Source organism: Panthera pardus, unplaced genomic scaffold, assembly GCF_024362965.1.
Source record: "Panthera pardus isolate Hobbes unplaced genomic scaffold, ASM2436296v1 HiC_scaffold_19, whole genome shotgun sequence".
NCBI classification, from domain to species: Eukaryota; Metazoa; Chordata; class Mammalia; order Carnivora; family Felidae; genus Panthera; species Panthera pardus.
The window spans coordinates 23,803,889-23,828,891 of NW_026526754.1; positions in this window are offsets into that span (position 1 = coordinate 23,803,889).

Below are 25,003 nucleotides of genomic sequence, written 5' to 3' on the forward strand. Positions count from 1 at the left end.
CGCGAGCTGGTCCACGCCATCTCGGGACCAGAGCGCCGGATCCCTCCCAGGCTGATGCATCATCACCATCTCAACTTCCCCGAACAGGGTAACCGACAAACATACGCAAGCACTAAAGCTGGGGCTTCACGCCCACGCGCCCTGCTTGAAACGCACTGTCCACCATCGGGTTTGGTGAAGGAAAGCAGCAGCAGAGGAGAGCCTTCTCACCGCGGAGTCCCAGGTCACCAAAAACAGAACCCAAACCCAATTAAAACACGTGTTGAGATTCTATTTGTTTCTAATGAGTCATCTTGAGACTGGGAAGGAAGAATTCCTCTGGATTCCTCGGTTAGGGACAAGAAAACAGACAAGAACCCCTGGCGAGTATCACCAATGAAAGAGAAGGGAACACAGAAATAAAAAGCGTTGAGGACAGAAAAGGGAAATCACATCCACAGGGAGATTTTAAGTCTTTACAGAGTCCTACATACAACTTTTATGGTTTTTTCCCCTTCATACAACTTTCTCACTCAAGTTCGAAAGGGTAAATGAAATTGGGAAGTTTACTTAGAAGTATAAATGGCCCCCTCTGGCCGAAGGAGACTTCCTGAGGACCAGACCCTGGACGCGCCCCGTGTGCTTTCGTCACACGGCTGCCACCCCACTGAGCCCCGTGCCGCTGAAGGCCAAGGAGGGTGTATGTCGTATGCCGCAGGCTGCAGGGCCACACGCTGCCTTCCGTGTGTGGTTCCCACCCTCGGATCCCCTAATGGGCATTCAGGAAGGCTTCCGGAAGCCTGGGCATGTACTGTGCAGACTTAGGAGCCTATGCGGTTCCCGCAGCTGCTGTAAGAAATGACCACAAACTGTGTGGCTTAAAACATATTTGTCACCCCACAGCCCTGGGGGTCACAGGTCCTAAAGTCACCCCCCAGTTCTGGGGGCCACAGGTCCTAAAGTCACCCACAGCTTTGGGGGCCACAGGTCCTAAAGTCACCCACAGCTCTGGGGGCCACAGGTCCTAAAGTCACTCTCCACCTGTGGAGTCACAAGTCCTAAAGTCACCCCCCAGGTCTGGGGGTCACAGGTCCTAAAGTCATCCACAGCCCTGGGGGTCACAGGTCCTAAAGTCACCCACAGCTCTGGGGGCCACAGGTCCTAAAGTCACCCACAGCTCTGGGGGCCACAGGTCCTAAAGTCACCCACAGCTCTGGGGGCCACAGGTCCTAAGGTCACTCTCTACCTGTGGGGTCACAAGTCCTAAAGTCACCCCCCAGGTCTGGGGGTCACAGGTCCTAAAGTCTGGGTGTCAACAGCACTGTGCTCCTTCTGGAGCTTGCCCTGCTAGCCTCTAGAGGCGCCCAGGTCCCTCACTGGCGGTTTCTCCAGCAAGGGCGGCACTCTGACCTGTGCTTCCTGACCCCATCCCCTTCTTTCCTCACCCCCTCCCTCCTTGCAAGGACCCTGTGATCACACTGGTCCCGCCTGGATCATCCAGGATCGTCCCCCATCCCAAGATCCAAAGGGATCACATTTGAGAAGTGCCTTTTACCACATTAAGTCACATTTTCACAGGCTTTGGGCTTAGGACAGAGACGAGTTCAGGGGCCTTATTGTGTCTATAGCTCAAAGACAACCACACGATTCTTTGGCAGACACACCACAGTCTGCCCAGCTCACTGAAGTGGTCTGGGACAGAGACACGGAAAACCTTTGGAGTAATGACCGGGTGAGCAAAGTGTGGTCTCTACACACAGTGGAGTATCTTTCGGCCTGAAGAAAGGAAATTCTGACACCAGCCACAACATGGATGAACCCTGAGGACATCATCGTGCTCAGTGAAATAAGTCCGTCAGAAACAACAAATACTACACGACTCTGCTTTCACCAGGACAGACAGTAGACGGTGGATGCCAGGGGCTGGGGACAGGGGCTGGGCAGCCGAGAGGGACGGAGCTCCAGTTTGGGAAGGTGGAAGCCTTCTGGAGGCATATGGCGGGAATGGCCGCACCACACGAGTGCACTTCATGCCCCTGAGCTGCACACTTCAAAATGGCTATCATGGAAAATTGCGTGTTGTGTGTGTTTTACCCCTTTTAAAAAAGAAGAACAAAAGGTATTTGGGGAGCAGAGGAACATGGGAGCCCTCCCCGCCTACACCTCCCTGAACCCTCAAGTGCACGAGTTCCTGGCCAGGGCCGGGAGCCCGACTGCAGGGGAATGCGTTGGTCAGAAGCTGGCATGTGGGCCAGCAGCCTGAGCTCTCAGCTACCCTCTGCCACCAACTGTGTGACCTCCAGCAGGTCACTTAAGCGCTCTCGTCTCCACTCTCCCTGTGTGAGAAGAGGTAGAACCACCTGGCAGCCAGTGGTGCTGGTACTTCAGCCAGATTGGTTCCTCTGTGTTCACAAGCTACACCCACACACAGGAGACCCGGGCCCTCCTCCTCTCCAGCCCAGGTTCTCGGTCCCCACACACAGGAGACCCGGGCCCTCCTCCTCTCCAGCCCGCGTTCTCGGTCCCCACACACAGGAGACCCGGGCCCTCCTCCTCTCCAGCCCGCGTTCTCGGTCCCCACACACAGGAGACCCGGGCCCTCCTCCTCTCCAGCCCAGGTTCTCGGTCCCCACACACACAGGAGACCCGGGCCCTCCTTCTCTCCAGCCCGCGTTCTCGGTCCCCACACACAGGAGACCCGGGCCCTCCTCCTCTCCAGCCCAGGTTCTCGGTCCCCACACACACAGGAGACCCGGGCCCTCCTCCTCTCCAGCCCGCGTTCTCGGTCCCCACACACAGGAGACCCGGGCCCTCCTCCTCTCCAGCCCAGGTTCTCGGTCCCCACACACACAGGACACCCGGGCCCTCCTCCTCTCCAGCCCAGGTTCTCAGTCCCCACACATAGGAGACCCGGGCCCTCCTCCTCTCCAGCCCAGGTTCTCAGTCCGCACACACAGGAGACCCGGGCCCTCCTCCTCTCCAGCCCGCGTTCTCAGTCCCTTCTCCACCCTGGGTTGCCGCTTCTACATCTGCTACTGCCCCTGGCAGCATCTCGACAGCATCTCGGAGATTCTCTTTTGCTGAACCAGCAGCAAAAGGGCCACATTGTCCTCAACTCCTAAGACAGGCAAACAAACCCACGATGACCCTTGGGAGCACCCCCCCCAAAGCCCGTAATGAGCAGGGTGACTTTTCCAGAAACAGCCTGCCTGGCCACCCCCGCTGCTGAGCACAGCAAGCCCCGCCGGCGACACGGGTCACAGTGGCGACATGGGTCCCTAATTCCCATTCACCACAGACTCCAGGAACACACAGATCCCGTGTGGAGGCCAGAGCCCCTCTGGGACACCGGCCACCAATTCCAGCTCAACCTCAAGGCCCAGGGTACCGGGTCAGGCTCCCCACCAGGGCCCCTCTCTCTGGGATCATTGGTCCCGGGAGGCACTAACGTCTCTTTGGGGTGGGAGGGAAAGTCTTCTCCCCTCTCCCAACCCATCCAGGACCTTCTGCCGCTCAGGTGCTCAGAACTCACAGGGAACCAGAGCTCTTGTCTTGTGGTCCATGTCACCGCACAGTATCACTTGGGACCTGTCCCTTGTGGCAACAGCCCTGCACCTCCAAGTTGGGTTTCCTGGAGGAGGAGAGGACTGTGACATCTATTTTTATTGCTTCTGAGCTCCCCCCTCCTCCCCCTCCTGGACGGAGTAACGACTTTAGCTGAACTGAGGCTGCCCTGGCCATCTGGTTCCAGGGGCCCAGCCGCGCCCCTCTCTGGCCTGAACCTAACTTGCAGGTTGGGGAAGTGACTGTCATCGGCCTGTCTGCGAAGGCAGGAGCGGCCCAGGCTCCCTGCCATCCGGGTTGCCCTTACTCGAAGCCACCAACCCACTAGAAGGGCGCAGGGAAGTGTTTCCAGAAAGGCAGAGCTATGCACCCTAGACAAAAGGTGAAAACAGCCCAGATGTCCATCCGCTGAGAAACGGATAAACAAAACGTGGAAATCCGCACAACGGAATACTATTCGTCCACAAAAGGAATGAAGAGCTATTTGGGCCACAACATAGATGGGCCTTGCAAACATCATGTTCGGGGACAGATGCCAGACACAGAGACCATGCATGGCCTGACGTGAAGGGTCCGGAGCAGGCAAATCCATGGAGTCAGAACGCCGATTAGTCACGCTTAAGGCTGGGGGTGGGGAGGAAGAAAGGGAAAAGAGGGAGAAAGGGCTTCCTCTGAGGTGATGAAAATGTTCTAAAAGTGGCCGTGGTTATGGTTGCACCTATCCGTGAGTACGCCAAAAACACTAACTCATACCAGCCAAATGAGTGACTGCGTGGTATGTGAATTACAGCTCAAAAGGCTGTTAAAAAAAAAAAAAAAAGGAAAAGAAACAGAAAAGAAGAAGAAGAAAGAAAGGCAGAGCTGGGGAAACCCAACTTCACCAGGTACCGGCTGTGTGATCGAGGGCAGGTGACTAACCTCTCTGTGTGTTAGCTTTATCCCCGAAAAGAATGGCTATTTAATGCCAACCGTTCTGTTACCCAAGGATTAATTAGAGAAGGTGTGTGAAGACTTAGCAAGGTGTCCAGGGGTCAGGACACAAGCCCCTGTCTCCAGACCCCACGCGTGGACCATACAGAGATCAGCATGTGTGGACAGACCATTTTACTATTGATAAAGCTCACTGGGAAACATGTTCTAGCTCGGCTGGTTTATGGAGAGGCTAATTGCACAGATTCACCCAATGAGCAAAACCACAGGTCCCCTTGGGGTGGGGGTGGGGAGAATCTGTCCCAATATGGGTCCTGGCATGGAGGGCCAGGAAGGGGTGCTTCCTGCTCTGTTGGGTCCCTCAGAGGAGGAGGGGATGTGCCGAGCCTGACCACGAGGAAGATCCGGTGATACATGTCCCCACGGTCTATCAGTGTCTTTATGACTGTTATAAAAAATGAAGAACACGGCCAGTGCCTCGCAGGCATCAGATGACCAGTTACTGGCTATTAATGCGTTAACATAATCCCACATTTATATGTGTGTGAGTACTGGGGAAATGCAGAGTTCTGGCCACCAAAGTGCCAGCAGCACATTACTCTGGGAGGTGGGGTTATGGAAGATTTTGTGTTCTTTGTGCTTCCCTGTCCTTCCTGTTATTTCTGGTAAATGCCTATTCTCACGTTACGTTAAAGAAACGTCTCTTTGTGGGGTCTGAAGATTTGAGGACATGTTGCCTACCCTCAAAAGCTAAAAACTCTATCTAGGGAAAAGATACTTTAGGGGCGCCTGGGTGGCTCAGTCGGTTAAGCGTCCGACTTCGGCTCAGGTCATGATCTCCTGGTTTGTGGGTTCGAGCCCCACGTCGGGCTCTGTGCTGACAGCTCAGAGCCTGGAGCTGCTTCGGATTCTGTGTCTCCTCCTCTCTCTGTCCCTTCCCCGCTCACGCTCTGTCTGTGTCTCTCAAAAATTAATAAACGTTAAAAATTTCTTTTTTTTTTTTTATGAAAAAGATACTTTATAGGGTAAACCATCAGCAAAGGAGCTCGCGTGCGGTTCAAAGTGTGGAAGGGGAACTCGGAGGAGGAAGGGGATCCAGGGCGGGGCTCTGCTGAGCAGGGTCAGGGGGGCGTCTGAGCCCCAGATGAGACAGGTCCTCTTTCCGCGAGCCCACCGCAGCTCCCGCACTTTCCCGGTCCCAAAGCTGGCCTCGAAGCCCAACTGCCAACGTCTCTGACCGCCAACAGCACTTTGACATTTGATGTCGAAGCCTCTGAAGCCCATTTCCAGCCATTCGGAGTCTCCACTGTGGTCCTGCTCGTGTGGCTCTATGGTTTGTTTTCAAACGCCAGTGGTCAAGCTAATTGCTCAGGACCATAGGTGATGGCCACTCGGCGCCCAGCCCTCACCCTGCAGGGGCTGGAGGGCTGGGAACGACTTTTCCACTAATGAGAGCCCCCCACACACCCACCCCCTACGGGACAGCCTGGGGGCACTGCTCCCTGGGCACTAGTGGGCAGACACGTGGGATTCGGCACTGACAAGCTTCTGCAGCCGCTGCCTGGGGTTCCCGCCAAACACCCACCTTGGAGCTGCGTGGGCTGAGGCCACCCGTGGCAATTCCCCGAGGTTCCTGCGACCTCTTGGTTTGCCACACATCGGCGGCAAACGTGGACGTGAGCGACAATGTGACCCTTGCTCCTCTCGTTCTCCAACAGCTTTGAGTGCCCCCGACCCTCTGAATTAAATCTCTGCCTTTTCTGAGTGATACGAAAACGTTTCCACCTGATTCACAGATAATAGAAGATACAGGATGACAGCTCTGATTATTGTCACTGTCCCTCTTTGTGCTGCGTCCCAGCTCACAGAGATAATAAGAAGCACAGCTGGGACTCCAACTGGGGGCCGCCTTCCTCCCTAGCCAGGGCCGGCCTCGTCACTTCACTGAAACCTCTGTCCAAGCTCTGCATGCACTGGGGCTTCTGCACACAAACTCAGACAACACAGATGATGCAAGACGCCCAGGAGACACAGCATCACAAGTCGGGTCTTGGGGGACCTGGGAAGAGACTGTGCATCTTCTGCCTGTTTAACTGGCATCTCCCTGGAGACCTAAAGGTAGGTCAGTCAACAAAGGACAGTGTCCAGCCTCACCTGGGTTTAAGACAAGCCCAGTGGGGCTCATGGAGGCTTGTGTGAATAAGGGAGCTTGAGAATACTAGGACTGGGAAGTCCTTAGCCCATTCCCAGACTGTAATTCCAAAGGTCCCAAGCCAAGCCTTCGGGACTGTCTCACTACTTACGTCATCTCTGGGGGGGGTGGGGGGATAAGACACTGTCAGGTTTGTACATTTCCAGAGGATGTTGTGACTTAACTGGTTTCTAAAGCAGCTAAACCTTTGTTTAGAATCCACCTCAAGTGGAAGGTCAAAGGGCCTGGCTCAAGTGGGGAGCTGGGGGCTGTTTTCTGTCCTCTGACCTGCTTCTTTAAATCTCCTCGGATTTGGTAAGGAAGCAAACCAACTCAAGAAACGAGACTAACGGAGTTCCGGGTTTAGGATTATTATGTTTTAAATTGGTGGAAAATATGTACGTATTTATTTTAGGCCCATTAGAGCCTTGAGACTTTAACATCTAAATTGCCAGGGTTATATGAATTCTCTTTCAAAATCACTGTTAAAACATCTGTAACACGGTTTGGAACCGCCCCCACCACTCCGTCCCTGAGTCTTTTCCTAGTTCATCAGAGCAGATGTGCCTGTTTGGTTCCGCTGACTTTGGGAAGCCCCAGGCAAGACCTTCTCCGCGAGCCACCACGGCAGCCCGGTGCTTCTGCCGACAGTGGGTACTGATCCGAAGACTGGCGAAGGAGCCCCTTTTCGTGGAAACGGTTCAGGGAATGCTGGAACCACATGATTTATTATGCTAAACATTTCCCCTCGGTAAAAAAATAAATTGTGGTGGAGTAAGGTTTGGAGGGCCAGGCAGGTGGTTCCGAGCGGGGAGCAGGCACACCCCGGGGCCGGCCAGGGGGCAGAGCCGAGTGGTCCTGGTTTCAAATGTCTTCAGATTTTTCCAAAATGAGAACACGGCAAAGTTTTGAAGGTTCCCTGAAGAGTCCAGAGAGTGGCTGGATCACGTCACGACTGTGGGCTATGTAGGCCACCAACGCCCTGCACACGCGGTCCGCAGGCCCCAGAAGGTCCAGGCGGGGCCACGAGCACAAGAGTGAGCACCTGCACGTCCCATCTGTAGCTGTTTTATTCTGACACCAAGTTCTATGATGGACTTCAGCTGAAAAAAGTTATGTGGGACCAAGAAAAGTTCAAACACCTTGTATCTTTTCCAACTATTTCCTTGAAGAAGATGAGATCCAGAGAGGAGAAATGACTCACCTCAGGCCACGGCATTACAGTCACAGACCCTGAGGCCAAGAAGGACAGTCATGCTATTTGTGCGTCGCCTGCAGGAGATCCCGGTAAGTCGGTCACCAGATTTTCCCCTTGAGACCGTTTCCTGGCCGTGGTTAGGCATGGCCTTGTGATCGGGTCCGGGCCCAGAAGCACACCCTCCATCAGCTCTGCCCTCGGGTGTGGCCAGACCCAGAGGACGCAGAGAAGGACAGAGCCTGCAGGAAGGGGTCCGAGTCCCTGGGTGACCGTGTGGAGCAGGGACCGGGACGGCCACCCCTCCAGCCACTTCTAACAGTTACCTGTGCATCATTCCGGAACCGTCCTACGTACATACCAGCATAAATATTAAAGTTTCTCCCAAATCTAGACAAATGGGTTTATTCTAACACAGCCTTCTGTGTCTCACTTCTCAACCTTGTACCTTCAGGGTCACACTGAGCCCGCGCTCAGACCACCCTTGTTGTTTAGCGGTGACCTAGTCTCGCTTTACAGACACACACCGTTACTCATCTCTAATTATCTACCGATAGACATTTCAGTGGTTTACGGCATTTCAGTGTTTCCACATTCAGTGCTGACTTCACATATGCATTTGGACATTTCAGTGAAATACATTCATTTCAGTATTCGGGGGCCTCAAGCACACGTGTGAGTGCATCCACAGGGCCCATTCCTGGATAAGAAACTGCTGGGTCCCAAAAGGTGCATGACTTTTATATTCTGATACGTGTAGCCAACTTGTGACTTTTATAGTCTGATACGTGTAGCCAACTTGCTCTCCCAAGCAGCAGTCCTAACTCATGCCCCACACATGCACATCGCATCTCGGGGAAGCTGACAAGTGGCCTCAGAATGTGAGATGGTGTCATGGACAATCGAAGGGACGCTGTTGGTTCAGAGTTGCTGGGTCCCATGGCCCATGTGGAGAATCCCTGCCTTTTGCCCACAAAACACCAGGATTGCAGCTTTTGACCTTTTGGGTAACAGCCAAAAGACATTTGCCCTGAATCAATAAAACACACGAATCCAAACAAACGAGGCTCCCTCCACCCCCGTCATGAGAGGTAGGGTTTGATGTGCACCCCCCTCACCGCAGCTGAACATGTAAGAGCTTCAGAGAATGCTGCTGGTTTGGATTACCACAAAAATAATGTGGCACTGTAAATAGGCCTTATGACTTTTTATGAGGAAGCCATGTGATGCTTTTACTGCCTTCACAGCAATAAATGTCGACATCAATTTAATTATTTGCTGCCTGCCCCCTTCCCACAGAGGGAAAACGATCACAGTGTTTTCACCGGACCCGGGCCCCATGGAGGACCACTAAGGGAGTGGACTGGAGCTGAGGTCTGAACCATGGGACCTCCAGCTCGAGCAAGAGTTGGGGTATAGGTCGCTGACCCCATGGTTCCCTGGATCCACCCCTCAACCACCTCGGTATTCAGTACGCGTCACCGTAAAGTGGCATTGCGGTCCCCAACACACACTCCGCCCACCTTCTCATTTTCCTTTTAGAAATGATTCCGGGAAACGGGATTCCTGGACCTGGGGCCAGCAGCCAGCGGTGGAGCCAGGAGGTAGAAACGACAGGCCGGGTTCAAGGGCAGCAATCATGTGAACCGCTGTGGTCTCAGACTAAAAGTCTTGAGAACAGTCCTCAGTCTTCTTGGCAACTGGCCCTTTGGTGGCTCCCTGACCCCCCCCCACCCCCCTGCCACCCTCAGTCACACTGGCGTCCCTACAGTTCATCGAACAGTCCAGGAGCATTCTACCTCAGGGCCTTTGCACTGGCCGTGTGCCCTGGCTGAGATTCGCTTACTCCAGTTTCCACGTGGCTCCCTGTCAAACTTCTCTCAAAGTACTTCTTGAATGCCCCCTGCTCAGAGACGGTTGTAGACCAAGCACCGTATTTAAAGGCAATGCTGCCCCACCCCCAACACCATCTCCCACCTGTTCTCTTTTTGCTCCACAACACATGTCCCCAGCAGACATCTGTTACAGTAGCTTACTTATTTGCAGATTGCCTATCTATCCCCTAGAATGTGCCCCCATGAAAGTAGGGCTCATTTCTGTCATTGAGTTTGGGGTTCACTCTTCCCTGCCACACCCCCACATCCTAGAACAAAGCCCGGAAGAAAATGTCACTGAAAAGGTGAGTGAAGGGAGGGGCAGGGGGAGACAACACAACTGCGTATTCTGCAAATTCTGTCCCCCTCCTGGGACACGCAGGAAGGCTGCACTCAAAGCCTCCCCTGCAGCTGGCGGGGGCCCCAGGATGGATTTCCGCCCAGCAGGGCGTGGGCAGTAGAGTTCTAAGTCAGCCCCACACCTTGCTTAGGAAACACCCGCCAGGACCCCAGCTCTCTCTTCCGCCCTGTCGGTGATGATGGGGCCACATGACAAGGGGCGGAGCCACCAGACGACAGCAGCCAGGATCCCCGAGTCACAGCAGAGACGGCCTAAAATTTCAGCGTGTATTTGTTACTGCAGCAAAGCCTGGCCAATCCTAACTGATTCGGTAATAACCCGTGGAAAGCTACCAGACTAGAACTCAGGAGGCCTGGGGTATAAAACAGTTCTGTAACACGGCACGTGGGTTCCTTAATATCACTGCAGCGTGCAAAACTGCACGGCGACAACCCGATGAGACAAGGACGTTGGGAGCATAACACCCCAAAACTTCACCAGGGACACGATGAAAAACAAACAGCAGGAACCTAACAAAAACGGTATCTCAATTTCTCAGCTTCTGAGTTACATGGTTAAAAAAAATACATAAGTGCTACGGTAAATATGACCCTTGACCTTCAGAAGGACCTGAGGTTTGCAGGGGCAGGGGACTCCGGAGGGCTGGGCTCAGCGAACTACTGCCCCCAGGACAGGTCTGGCCCACTGTCTCCTTCGGTAAATAAAATGCCAAGGTCACACGGCCACGCCCGTTCTCTCGCATGTTATCTGTGTCTGCTTCCACGCCAGGCCAGCGAAGCCGAAAATATTAACAAGCTGGCCCTCTACAGCGAGGTAGCCAACCCCTGGATGAGGCGGTCTCATACCTTGATTTGCTAAGAGCGGTGACCAAGCCCCTCATTCTGAGGGCCTCCTCTGTGAACGAGCAGGGCGGGGACCCACTATGGCCAGACCTTATCTGAGTGGCCCGGCCCCACCCCGGGCACCGTGCCCCTATCTGGGGGCAGCCGTCCTCCCCAACCCCACCCACACACACCGCGGGCTGGGAGCGCTTGAGTGAAACCTTCCATTTCCCCTTCCTCTCAGGGGACGCCTCGGAAAGCCTGTCTGTCTGGGCCTCTGACGGGCTGGAGGGAAGGCTATGAGCTTGACCCTAATGAGTGCAGCGCAGCATGCCAGACTAAACATCCTTAATTAAGCGCCCACAGAGGTTAAATGGGCAATTAGACCGCCCCAGGGAGGGCAGAATTAGACAGATTGGCCCATTACCCCCACAGGACCCTTGAGGACTTCCCTTTGGAAGGGACACCCTCTAACCCAAGAAGGGAGGGGCACAAACCCCCACCAGGCATAAACCCTGCTTTGCCACACTTGGCCCAACACAGCGTCTCAACAAAGAGCCGAGTCCTCGGCCTGTGGGAGCCTCACAGGTAAGAGTCATCACAGGGACATCTGCTGACCTTCCAGGCCACCAGCCCTGAGCCCTGACAGTGACACGAGGTACCGTGCGTTAAGCCTCTTCTCCCCCCGCGCTCACACCCGGCCCCTCTGCCGGTCGGGACAGATCCTGTGTCTCCTCCTCCTCCTCCACCCGGGACCAGCTCTCAACCACCTGCCAGCGGGGCCTCTGCAGCAGCCCGGAGGGCCCCTCCCCGTGGGCCCCACGTCCCGAGGGACCCTTTGTGCTGTCGAGGGTCCTCCAGCACCCCCTGCCCAGCACCCTCCAACGGCACGTCTCTCAGGATGCGTCCAGGCACCAGAGCGAGGCCCGCCACCCCCACCCTGCATCCAGCATGTGCCACGCAACGGCCTCAGGGCACAACCCCCCGCACCTCCTGCCTCTGGGCCTTTATAGTCACTCCTTGCTCTGCCCGGACGCCCTTCCCCAAGATGTCAGCCAGCTCGGGCTCTCTCTTCTTCTGGGTCCTAAGCCATCTTACCCCAGAGGCCTTCCCTCACCCAAGTGCCAAACCAGCCGCACCGCACTCCCACCCTCTCCCTGGCCCTGCTTGAATGCCCCCCACAGCAGATGCCAGCTGACATCATGTGACGTGCTCGCTCCGTCCGTCCCTGCCTGCCATGATGAAATGCCCCCTCTGTTCACAGGTGTCTCCCGGCACCTGGAGGCTGTGTGCCAGATCAATAAGTACGTTCACCAACCGTGTGCTTCCCGGTGCCAGGAAGCCAACATGCCTTCTCTGCCTCGCCCATTTTACAGAAGGGGAAACGGAGTCTCGAGGCCAGTAAATGACTTGCCCCAGCAAGTTAAGTGGCAGAATTCAAACCCAGGACTGGCTAGCTCTCAGACCCAGGCTCTTTATCCCCACAAAATGCAGGGGTTGCATACGGAAGCAGAGGACAGGTTCCCCCACATGCCTCCGTGCCCATCCACGCATGGGGCAGGGGCAGCTCTGGATGACAGATAATCAGTGGTACCACCTTTCTCAAGAGCCGACCAACGGAAGAGAAAGGGTGGCCTCCTTCCCTGCGGTGGGCGGCGGTCTCATCAAGAGGAAAGGAGAGGGCTCCTGGGTCAAGTCAGGTGGGTGAGCGGAGACTGGGCACATCGAGGACAGCCCCAGGGACCAGCCTCAGGCTCCTCATCACCCAGCTTCAAACCCTGAAGTCCCTCCCACACAGACGCCAGGTGGCACCTCTGCCCCCGCCCGCCCTGCCCAGCGCACCTGTCCCACCCGCCTGTCCACTCTCATGGCACACACACGATACAGTAACATCCACGCTGCCCACAGGGACCGTCTCCAGGTGTTGGAGGCATCTCTTTAGAACACGGTGGAAAAAAAGCATATCTGCTTTATATTTTCTCTTTATGCTAAGAAAAAAATAAAATCAAAGTGGGGAAAATGTTTAAATACTGAAAGTGTATAAAACTTTCAGGGAAAATAACTTTTTTTTTAAGTAAGCTCTCTTGATCTTGCTTTTCTGGATGTCATTTTTTTAGAATTAGGTTTTATGCATGAAATTGTTGCACATCAGCCTGGCTTCTCCGAGTTCTTGCTGCTCCCAAAGCCGATTGGATGTGAGGACGTGAGAGGAAGTAGTTTGTTGGGGTGGGGGTGGGGGGGTGAGTCCAGCACCCACAAGTGAGGAAACAGGCAAAGAAAGGATGCAAACCAATTAGGGGCACCCTGAAGAATGGGGGGGGGCACTGTGGGCCGACGTCCCTGATGAATGCAGAAGTCCTCAACAGAATGCCAACAGTTAGGATCCACAAGCTCAGTAAAAGCCTCACACACCATGAGCAAGTGGGGCTTATCCCAGGAATGCAGGGATGGCTCAACACCTAGAACTCTGTCCGTGTAATCACCACAGGGACGGAGCAGGGCAGGGGGACTACGCGGTCATCTCAGCGGACACAAAAAGGCATCTGACAAAACCCAACCATTTCATGATTAAAAAACTAAAGGAAAAAACACCCAGAAACTCGGAACAGAAGGGAACTTCCTCAACATGATAAATGACATTTATGACAAATGCACAGCCCACACGAGACTCAGAGAGAAGACCCAAAGCCTTCCCCTAAGACCAAGACAAAGATGCCCACCTTCACTATGGCTACTCAACATCGTACTGGAAGTCCTGGCCAAGCGACAAGAATAAGGAATAAGAGGCATGTAAACTGGGGGCACCTGGGAGGCTCCGTCGGTTAAGCGTCCAATTTCAGCTCAGGTTGTCTTCTCACAGTTTGTGGGTTCGAGCCCCTGCGCAGAGCCTGCCTGGGAGTCTTCTCTCTCTCTCTCTCTCTCTCTCTCTCTCTCTCTCTTCCCTCTCCCTCTCTCTCTCTCTCAAAATAAGTAAACTGAAAAAACTTCTAAAAAGAGGCACCTATATTGGGGCGCCTGAGTGGCTCAGTCGGTAAGCATCCGACTTCAGCTCAGGTCATGATCTCACGGCTTGTGAGTTTGAGCCCCGCGTCGGGCTCTGTGCTGACAGCTCAGAGCCTGGAGCCTGGTTCGGATTCTGTCTCCCTCTCTCTCTGCTCCTCCCCCACTCACACTCTGTCTCTCTCTCTCTCACAAATAAATAAACATTAAAAATATATATATATAAAAAAAAAGAGGCACCTACATTGGAAAGGAAGAAGTAAAGGGGCCTCTCCCTGCAGATGACGTGGCCCTGTGCACAGAACTGCCCCCTGGAGAGCAGTTAGCTGCCCACCCTTCCACTTACAAGGACGCTCCCGTCTCCTCACTTCCAGGCTGCCCTCAGGGGACACTGAAGCAAGCCCCCAGGTGCCAAAGAATGTTCTCGAGCAGAAAAGAAGAGAAACGCAGCTGTTTGAGGTGGGGGCTGCCCGCTGCCTGGACCTGGGCTGCCAGGGCCACAGGTGAACTGAGGGGCCAGGGGCACGGACAAGGCATTCGCAGCATCCACCACTGGCCACACATTTTAGAAACGACCCGGAGACCGTCCTCATACTGCTGCACACCGCAAGGCCTGGGAAGACCACCTCTTCCTGGTCGCCTCTGGCCCCTCAGCCGCTCACCCCTCAGCCTTGATCAGCCATGTTTCACTACCAACTCCAGTCCTGAGAGCTTGTCTCAGCCCCACAAGCACAGAAGGCTCTGGCTCACCCCAGAGCCTTTGCACATGCCAGTCCCGCCACGTGGGCTGCTTCCCTCTCTTATTTCTCAACCCCTCTTCATTTAACAAACCTCACCACAAAGGCCTAGAGCTCAGGGAAGACCCGGCTCACCCCCGGGGCCAGGTCAGACAGGCTCACGGTGCTGTGCCAATATTTAGGTGTGTTCCCTGTGCGATGATGTGGTAAGTCTGCGCCCCGCTGGACTGAAGGGACTGGAGGGTAAACAGCAGAGCCACCCCAGTCACCCTGGTGCCCATGGGGTCTGGCACACTGCCCAAAAACGCACCACCACTCGGGACATATTGGGTGAGACCATAAACAAATCAACAAACTCATGATGGCAGACTCTGGACAAGTTACTCAACCTCTTTGAGCCTGACCTCTTATTCCTAAAAGTGCCACCTCGTCCACACTAGGGCTGTTGGGACAATCCCCTGAGCTAATGTGCGTGGGCACAGCCAGCCCTGAGCCCACCAAATGCATCATAGGGACCATCCACTGAACAGGGCGTCAGCACGACACTGTTCCCATCTGGCAGACAAAGAAACTGAGGCCTCATGGTGCTAAGTGGGCTGGCCCCGGTCTGATCATCAGGAGCCGTGCTCCCGTTGCCAAGTGAGGAAAGCAGGGAAGAAACCAGCCAGCAAGCCTCCCGCGGGCCTGTACCTAATACTCCGCGGCCCCTCAGAGAGGAGGGGAAAGTGCCTCGCTCCCACAAGGCACACAAATATGGTGTTAAAGGTACATGGAAAGTGAGGGGAGGAGCTGCCCACAGACCCCTGGGTCCCTCGAGGTCTGAGACCCTCACGTGGAGAACACCCAGTGAGACGCCCTCAAAGACCCCGGGCCCTCCTCCAGCAGCCGCGACCTTTCACCCAGCTGACCACGGGGAAGACCACCGGGGAAGCAGAGGTCAGCCAGGGAGGGGGGCTGGTGGGGGCCGAGGGCATCTCCAGGAGGGGAGCTTCTGGGGGGTCTCCAGGAGGGAGGGGCGGGGGCACAGTTCCGAGGGGGATGCCGCTCCATCGCTGTCAGGAGTCTTTGATGTGAAAGAAGCTGGGGGGCAGGGAGAAGGCAAGAAACACGGGGGGAACAGAGGTGACAGGACGACATGGGGACAGGGACGGGCGAGGGTAGGCACAGAGGCTCAAGGACACCCGGCGACGCAGCACAGAGCAGAGACGGAGGGGACAGGCAAGGGGCCGCAGGGTCTTGCTAGGCCCCCTTCCTCCACAGCCAGAGACCTCCATGGAAAACCCGCAGATGGGCTCCAGAGAGCGCAAGACCCTCGCCAAGTCCACAGCAAGCCAGGCATCCGAGGAATTCGAGTTGTGTCGAAAACAAAGCAAAACCGATGTGCACAAAGGGCCCCCCATGTCCCTCCCTCTGGCCCTCGGTCTGTCCTGCCATCTGCCCAGCCCTCTGCCCCTGAGGAGCGGGGGGAGGAGAGGAGAGGAGGGACGGGGCACGGCTGGCAGGTTTGGCTGCAGAGGCCTGCTCCTCATTAAGGCCCCGCTCGGCCTCACGCTACAGCGCTAATTACGGTGCAGTATGTCATGTTATTTTGATTCATGTTTCCTGTCTGGAAAGCAGACTGCAGTGTTGGGCCCTGGGCCAGGACAGAGGCCAGGAGGGCAGGGGCAGGAACCTGCCCCTTCGCTGACCAGAGCCCCGCGCGGGAACCGGAGCTTTGCAGGGGGCTGTGCTGCCCCCCCTCCCCGCGGCCCAGTGTTCACGGGGCACTGCTGACCTCTAGCCGGTGCCAAGCGCGCGTGTCCTCCGCCGCTCCTCCTGGCCCGGCCTCGCTCGTGCCGCCCGTGAAATGGGAGCGCACAGCTCTGTGGGGTCGGCACAAAGCGCTCAGAGCACCAGACAGGCACGTGCATGGCCTCTCTGTGCACCGTCCTCCTCTCTAGTCTTATTACGACCTCAGGGGCCTGGAGCCCCCTCTCTGGAGAAAGCGTAGCGGCCAGGAGCCTGGAGCTCTGGGCACAGCCGAGTGCCCTGTTTTCCTCCCTGAACGACAGGTTCACCCCAACATCCTCCTCACTGGTCCCTACACAGGAGAGCCAGCTTGGCCCACACACAAGGCTTACAGAAGCGCCCGGCACAAGGCCAGTGCTTGCAAACAGAGCTATTGTCATGGCCCTCGTCCCCACCATGGTGATGACCCAGCCTAAGGCACGCCCGGCAAAGGGGCTGTTTCTGTCACGTGCCCCACAGAGAGTTTCTAGCGCCCCCCGGGCCCCAAAGTCAAACCAACGGAAAGCGCAGCATCTCAAAGCCATGTCCAGGGAGGTCTGACGGCCCATGAGTCGACTCTCAGGGAGCCCCACAAGGCTGCAGCACAGCCAGGCTAAGAGGCTGAGAGCAGGGTGGAGGGCCCGCCAATTGGAAGACAGCCCCCATCCCCTTCACCTGCCGAAAAAGCCAAGAGCCAGTGGCAGGGAAAGCTTTCGAGGACACGCTTGGGAGCGAGGGGGCATTTTCCTCAGTTCAGAATAGACAAGCCCCCTGAGCTCCGTCCATGGGCCAGACAGAGTCCTGCTCCTTCCTCCGGGGCTCACCATCTACTTGGGGTGTGGGGTCAAGACAGGACTACCCGGCGTGGTGCTCACAACCAGCGAGTGGGACGGAGGCTGTGCGGCCTCCCCCCAGGAATCAGGACAGGGGCTGGCTCGCCAAGGGGCCATGCAGAGAGGTGGGAGACGTGGCACAAAATCAACGTTGAACAGTGATTTAAAGAACAGTCACATGTGTATTAGATACAGCATGCAAGGTGCAAGACTATAGATATGCATGTGTACACACACACATGCACACATACACACATGGGTATACACAGTCCAGACTGCACACATAACGCATGTGTACACATGCACATGCACACGCATGTGTACATGTGCACATATATACACGTGTGTGTATACACGTGTGTGCACTGTGCATGTGTGTACACACGTCTACATGTGTGCTTACACACGTACAAGCACATACACACCTGCATGTGAATGTACAGGTATACGCACGCATATACACACGTGTACACACATAGACACCTGTGTGGGAATGTATAGGCATACGCACACATATACACGTGTGTGCACACACGTGCGTGTGTACGCGCGTGTGCGCACGTGCACTTATAAGCATGCACACGTGTGTGCAGGTATGCACATGCGTATACACACATATACACGCGTGTGGTCACATATGATCACATGTGAATACAAATTAACGCTATCTTTGGTAGAAGAAGGAGAAGAAAACGTGAACCCGTTGTCTGGAACAACCCAGTGTCCGCCGGCAGATAACCAACCACGCACAGTCCATCCACACAGCCGAGCGTCAGTCATGCCGGGAATGAGGCGCAGACACAGGCTGCAGCGTGGACGCATCCTGACAGCCTTACAGATGCCAGACAGACACGAAAGGCCACAGATCGTATGATTCTCTTCATACGAAATGTCCAGAAAAGGCAAATTAGGAGAGAGAAAGTGGATATTAGCAGCCGCCAGGGCGGGAGCATTGACTGAATGTGAACAGTGTGAGGGATCATACTGGGCGGTGAAAATGTCCTAAAACTGATTTCAGGTTATGTACCTCATCGATATAGCTCGACGCGGCTGTTCACGCAAAGCTGCCTCCTCACACACCGTGTTCCACCTGCATGACCTTCTCGTGACGGGAGGATCGGCTACTACTGAGCGTGGATGGGAGTGAGGCTCCTGCCCGCTCACTTCTCCTGGACCGTGGAACTGTGGGAGTACACGCCCACCCCAGTATATTAATCTGATATGAAAACTGGAGGGTGTCCCTCTCTAAGCCCCACCATCACCAGACACCAGGGCAGCCTGTCTCCACCACGCTCGCTCGGGCAGGACAGCACAGGGGTGGATGCCGGGTCTCCTGGCCCCAGTTCTAAGCCCTTCCAGAGCTTATGGCTGAGTGATCAGAAGGCAATGAAATTATGGGAACCCAGAGGTGTCCAACTGACCGCCATCCCAGGGAGACAAGGATCTGCACTCAGCCCCTGCTCTCTGTTCTTTAATTTCTTTTTAATGTCTATTTAGTTTTGACAGAGAGAGAAAGAGCATGAGCAGAAGAGGGGCAGAGGGAGAGGGAGACACAGAATGTGAAGCAGGCTCCAGACTCCGAGCTGTCAGCACAGAGTCTGACACGGGGCTGGAACTCACGGACTGTGATATCACGACCTGAGTCGAAGTCAGACACTTAACTGACTGAGCCACCCAGGCACCAGCCTCTGCTCTCTGATTGTCCGAGGGCCTTTACGTGGGAATACTGTCACAGCCCCTATGGCCAGAGAGCACCATCAGAAGGGCTCAACGCACCTTAACTCATAACACAGTGCAGCGCAGCCCCATTTGGAAGAAGGCAAACTGGGGCGTGGGGATTTCTTTAAGCTCCTAAAGGGTGGAACTGAGGATCTGAACGAGACAGGCAGGGGCGCCTGGGGGGTTCAGTCAGTTAAGCATCTGACTTCAGCGCAGGTCATGATCTCGCGTTTTGCGAGTTCAAGCCCCGCGTCGGGCTCTGTGGCGACAGCTCGGAGCCTGGAGCCTGCTTCCGATTCTGTGTCTCCCTCTCCCTCTGCCCCTCCCCTGAGCACACTCTGCCTCTCTCTCTCTCTCAAAAATAAACATAAAAAAAAAAAAAAAAAAAAAGACTGTCAACATGACTCCCTATTTACATTTGCCACTGCTTCTGAAGGGAGTCCAGGGTGTTAAGGGCCTTCTGCAGAGGTGAGAGGAGCAGGTGACTCTGGACCCAGATCCCACCTATGCGCTGCTCCCCTCTGCAGAAGCAGCCTGCAGGCCCCTTCTCTTAGCCCTGCTGGAGGGACCAGCAGGGTACTGGGTGTAGGCGGTGGGAAGAATTTCCCTTTCCTGGGCTGTCCACCAGCCCGCCCACTGGTGGGAGACCGTGGGCAGGGCCCCCTGCACCAGCAGCACCTGCTGTAAAAGCCTGCCCCTGTAATGACATTCACAGCGCTCTCCTGGGCGGGGACTTGGACTTACAGAATTCGGTTTGAACCTCTTTGGCAGCCTTGAGCAAACAGTTAGGGCACATTTCATTCGCAAAAACAAAAGTCTTACAGTCCAGGGGCACCTGGGTGGCTCAGTTGGTTAAGCGTCCAACTCTCAGTTTCAGCTCAGGTCACGATCTCAGGGTTTTTATGAGTTCGAGTCCCACGTCAGGCTGTGCACTGATGGTGCGGAGCCTGCTTGGGATTGTCTCTGTCTCTCCCTCTCTCTCTGCCCCTCCCCTATTCACACTGTATCTGTCTCTCTCAGAATAAATAAATAAACTTAAAATTTTTTTAAAAATAAAGAACAAAAGGGGCGCCTGGATGGCTCAGTCGGTTGAGTGTCCGACTTCAGCTCAGATCATGATCTCACGGTTTGTGGGTTCGAGCCCCGCGTCGGGCTCTGTGCTGACAGCTCGGAGCCTGGAGCCTGCTTCGGATTCTGTGTCTCCCTCTCTCTCTGCCCCTCCCAGCTTGCACTCTGTCTCTCTCTCAAAAATAAATAAAACGTTTTTAAAAAAATAAAAATAAAAAACAAAGAACAAAAGTCTTACAGTCCAAACAGTGCCCAGCAAAGACCAGGGAAGGGGGAGGGGGTAGGAATGAGACTAAAATAAGGAAAAATTGGATTCTTCTTTAAAATTAAGATCAAATTCATATACCTTAAAATCCTTTAAAGTGTGCAATTCAGTGGTTTTGACTATCTTCACAAAATTGTGCAGCCATCACCACTATTAACTCCAGAACATTTTCATCACCCCAAACAGATACCCTGTACCCATTAAGAGTCTCGTCCGGGTTCCCTTCCCCAGCCTGGAGTGACCACTAAGCTACTTTCTGTCTCTACGAATCTGCCTCTTCCCAACATTCCTATTAACAGGATTCGTACAGCGAGTGGCATTTGTGTCTGCTTCTCTCACTCCACACATCCTGGAGGCACGTCCACGCTGTGCACGCAGCAGGACTCCACTCCTTTTCAGGACTGAATAATATTCCACTGTCTGACCAGATGCCAGTACCCACTCACCATCAATGGATATATAGACAACGCTGCTAGAACATCGGCCTACAGGCTTGTGGGCCTGTTTTCCCTTCTCTTGGGCAGACCCCGGAGTGCAACCGCTATGAGAAATGACGTCTCGTCCAAAGGCTGGTGTTCACTTTGCAGACAGACACGTGTCCACTGGCGTCCCAAGCACAGGAAGGGCTGGGACTGCCCACCACCGAGATGGGCAAGACGTGGGCGTGGAGGGTTCTGGGAGTGGCGGGTCCAGGCGGTGTTCCGGAGTGCTGGGCTTCAGCTGAGTCGGCAAGGCGGGGGACACTGGGAGAGCAGAGTTTGAGAAGTCCGGGGGGCTTTCTAGGAAGGAGGCACGGCACGAGCCCAAACCCCATGGTGGGGGTACACACAGCCCCCAGACCACTGGTGCCATGGGCTGCAGGCATGGCTGTGCCCTAACCCTTCCCACACGAACTGCCTGACTCCACGTCCGTGGAGTCTGCTGGTGGAGTCCCGCAACAGGTCCAGGTAAACCCACTATAGGTTAAGAGGTTAGGGCCAGGATGTGTGCTGGTGGGGACACCCGAAACACGTGAGGACCTTTTTCTTGAGTATCCGTAAGAACGCCTCCACAAGAATGCCAGGGCAGTAAAAATCCAATCCAAAGATCAGCCCGAAAGGAGGGCAACCTCCAGAAAATATTCTTCCCTTCTTTCCCTCCCTCCCTTCCTCCCTCCTTCCTCCCTTCCTTCCTTCCTTTTCCTTCCTACCTTCCTCTTCCTTCTTTCCCCTCCCTGCCTTCCTTCCTTCCTCCCTCCCTCCCTTCCTTCCTTCCTCCTTTTTCACTCATTCATTCACTCAACAAGTATTCACCAAGTCATGTGCTAGCTGTTGAAGATGCTTCGGTAGACCAAACCCAAGTCCCCACCTTTCCAGGGCTCACAGTCTGATGAGAGCCAGATATCAGAGAAACAAATTGCAACAACACAGAGCATGATTGGTGCCGATTAGAAACCGAGCCAGAGGTAGCAGCAGAGGAAAACACAGAGAAAGGGGAGGGTGTGCCTGGATAGGGCGTCACAAAAGGTGTCCTTGAAGCCGAAGCATGAAGCTGAACCAAGACCATCATGATAGGAGCCAGGAACAGTGCGCCAGGCAGAGGAGACAGGTGTGTGTGGAGGGTCCCAGGACCAGAGCACTGGGGAGGCTGGCAGTCCAGGCCAGGGCACAGGGATGGGGCTGGGGAAACCGAAGGGATCTGGACCTTCTCATAAGGGCAAGAGGAAGCCGTGGAAAGATTCTGACCAGGGTGATATGTTCTGGGCTCATAAATCCCTCTCTTGGCTTCTCTGGCTGACTGGCTGTGGGTCCAGGCTAGAACCGCTGGTGGCGGGGGCCAGCATGGTGGTAGTGCAGGTAGAGACACAGGGACAGATCTGAGACCGATTTTGGAGCTGGAATGTGAGGACTATTTCAGAGGTGAAAGGAAGATGCCCTGGTGACTGAGCGTATGATTCAAATCCTTGCACGTCACCAAAAGTACGGGCGTGGAAAAGCATGTTGCCCACGTGGAAAGGCAGAGAGCCAAGGTGAGGGAACAGAGCTGACTGCTGGGGAAGGAGGTGGGAGCCAGGACCCTGGGAGCCTGCCCAAGAGCCGCCAGTTCAGCAAGCATCTGGCCCAAACTCTAGCATCCAGAGGGCACGGCCATGCAGAGGGCATGCTACCCTCTGCTCGCTGTCCCCTAGGAGTTTTCCACCTGGAACCTTCCTAATAAATATTATGCACAAAAATGAGAACACAGATTCCCCCGGCTCTGGATAAAGGGTCACAGATTTCAAAAAGTCATTCGTTGGAAAACACTGGTTTCTGTTTTCACAAAACCCTGGGAGAGGGAGTTATGGATGCTCGAGGCCTGGGAAAGGCTGCGGAACAGGTCGGGGAGGGGCCTTGGCCACAGGGGGTACGGAGCGTGGCCGAGCTAAGGGTCTGGTAGGGACATCACAGCGAGAGCTGGGCACTCCCTGTGATGTCTGCATTTTGAATTACCTATTCAAAAAATGAAACTTGGGGCATCTTTCTTCCCTGAAAATTGATTTTGAACCCATACTGGGAAGGAATCACGTACAGCCAATGCTAAAGAGTAATACAGCCGGAGAATAACATCACTACTAAATAACAGCATGAGTCAGTGTGACTATTAGCGACATGAATGCTGAGAGGTCATCTGTACTAACTAACGAGGAGCTGTTGCTTCACCACGATAGCTGTTCTACGTGTCTACAGCAACCCTAGGGGGTAGACACGACTGTCATCCCCAATTTACAGATGAGGAAGCAGAGGCTCAGGGAGGGTACATGACTTGCTCAAGGTCACGCAAGGTCACACAGCCACTGAACAGCAGAGCCAAGATTCAAATCCGGGCTTTCTGCCTTCAGAGAACTGGTTTTCTAGTGAGCTGAGAGTTGATCAGAGAGCCTTCTTTGCTCCTGTCCTCACTAATTTATCCCCAAATACAAACACAACTCTCTGATTATAGGACATAAAGGACTGGGGTAAGTCCATGCACAGAGCAGAGACAAGATCCTGCACAAAGGATCTCAGGCTGGAGGGTCTGCAGGGGTCCCACAGCCCTGGCAGGGATGGGGTGCTGTGGGAGGGTTTCTCACACTCCCCCAGGCAGTGGTAGGGACAGCCAGCAGGACAGGACAAGGTTACCCTAGAGGAGCAGACAGGCAGGGCCAGTCTCCCTGACCAGGGGGTGTGGAAGGGACTCTCTAGACAGAGGGCTTCCCCCAAGATGAGCACCCCTTTGCTGTCCAGCTGTCAAAGGCCAGAGGCAGCGATAAGTCCCCGCCGTGGTTCCCCGCAGAGGCCGGCTTGGAGTTCCTGCTCATGCACCCTCGCGGACGCCCACCCGTCTGTCCACCTGTGAAGCCTCAGGGACAAATTCACACAGCACCTACATAACTAGGTGCCAGACCAGCCTAGACGAGCCAGGGATTTAAGGACTCAGCAGGTGTGACGATGGGTGACCTGGGCTCACAGCCGACTTCAGTGCGTGCTCCCTACGCGACTCTGAGCAGCTGCCCAGAGCTCCAGGAAACAGTCCTTAGAAACAATCCCCCACAGCGCCCTTCCCACCGCTAAGGAGCCAGCGTCACACGGACAGTCAGCACAGTCCCGTGTGTGCAGACAGTAGCAGTCCACACAGCCATCAAGGCTGTGAAATAAGGGTATCTCTGCTTAAAACACAATGCAAGCAAGCAAACCAAAATGCTAAAAGAACTAAGTGTAGGGGCCACACAGGATCTTTGTTTTCTTAGATAACATTGTGAATTGTCCAGATTTTCTACTACAAATGTGTAGTTTTCATGGGAGAGAAAGAAGCGACTTTCACTGTTATTTAAAGTTCAGCACACCTGGCCACCCTCATAATCCTTGGTTGGGCTGCAAAGGGTGCAAAGACCATCAGAGCGGGTGGCCATCCCTCCCAGGCCCCCAAGAAATCCAATACATGTGCATTGCCAACACCTTAAGTGAAAAATCTTTGTTCCTGTAACTCCTTAAAACCTGCCCTAGTGAACCGCATGGGGTCTGCTGGGGAAGCTTGAGGGTCAGGGCAAAAACCCAGGTAAAAAGAAAGCTTGGCTTCAGCTGGCACCTGGCGGGCCCACCTAGGACAGACGGCCAATCCCGAGGCCACGCGGCCAGCCCCGGGAGCCGATGGCAGGGCAGCGATGACCATTCTGCCAGCAGATCCGCAATGGTGACCGGCCCGGGAGGAGTGGGCACCCGAGTCTCAGACAGTGTGGCTCTTGTGAAAAATGTCCAGGGGCGCCTGGGTGGCTCAGTCGGTTAAGCGTTGGACTTCGGCTCAGGTCATGATCTCGTGGTTCATGAGTTCAAGCCTCACATTGGCCTCTGTACTGACCGCTCAGAGCCTGGAGCCTGCTTTGAATTCCGTGTCTCCCTCTCTCTCTGCCCCTCCCCCACTTGCGCTCTGTCTCTCTCAAAAATAAAATAATGAAACGTTTTCTAAAAATGTCTTGAAGTGCACAGGAAATGCCTGGAACCTCCCAGGATCGTCCAGCAGGTCAAGGTCGCTGCCATAGTTACAACCGCAGTGGAGCGCTAAGAGCACTGTCTCTCTGCACCATGAGCATCCCCTCTGCCCTTTAAGTCGGTGCAAAAATCCTTATTTAAACTATAAATTGAATTAAAAACTCACATTTAATATTTAGTTACGGTGTGGTTAACGGTTTTACGGCCCGGCTGTG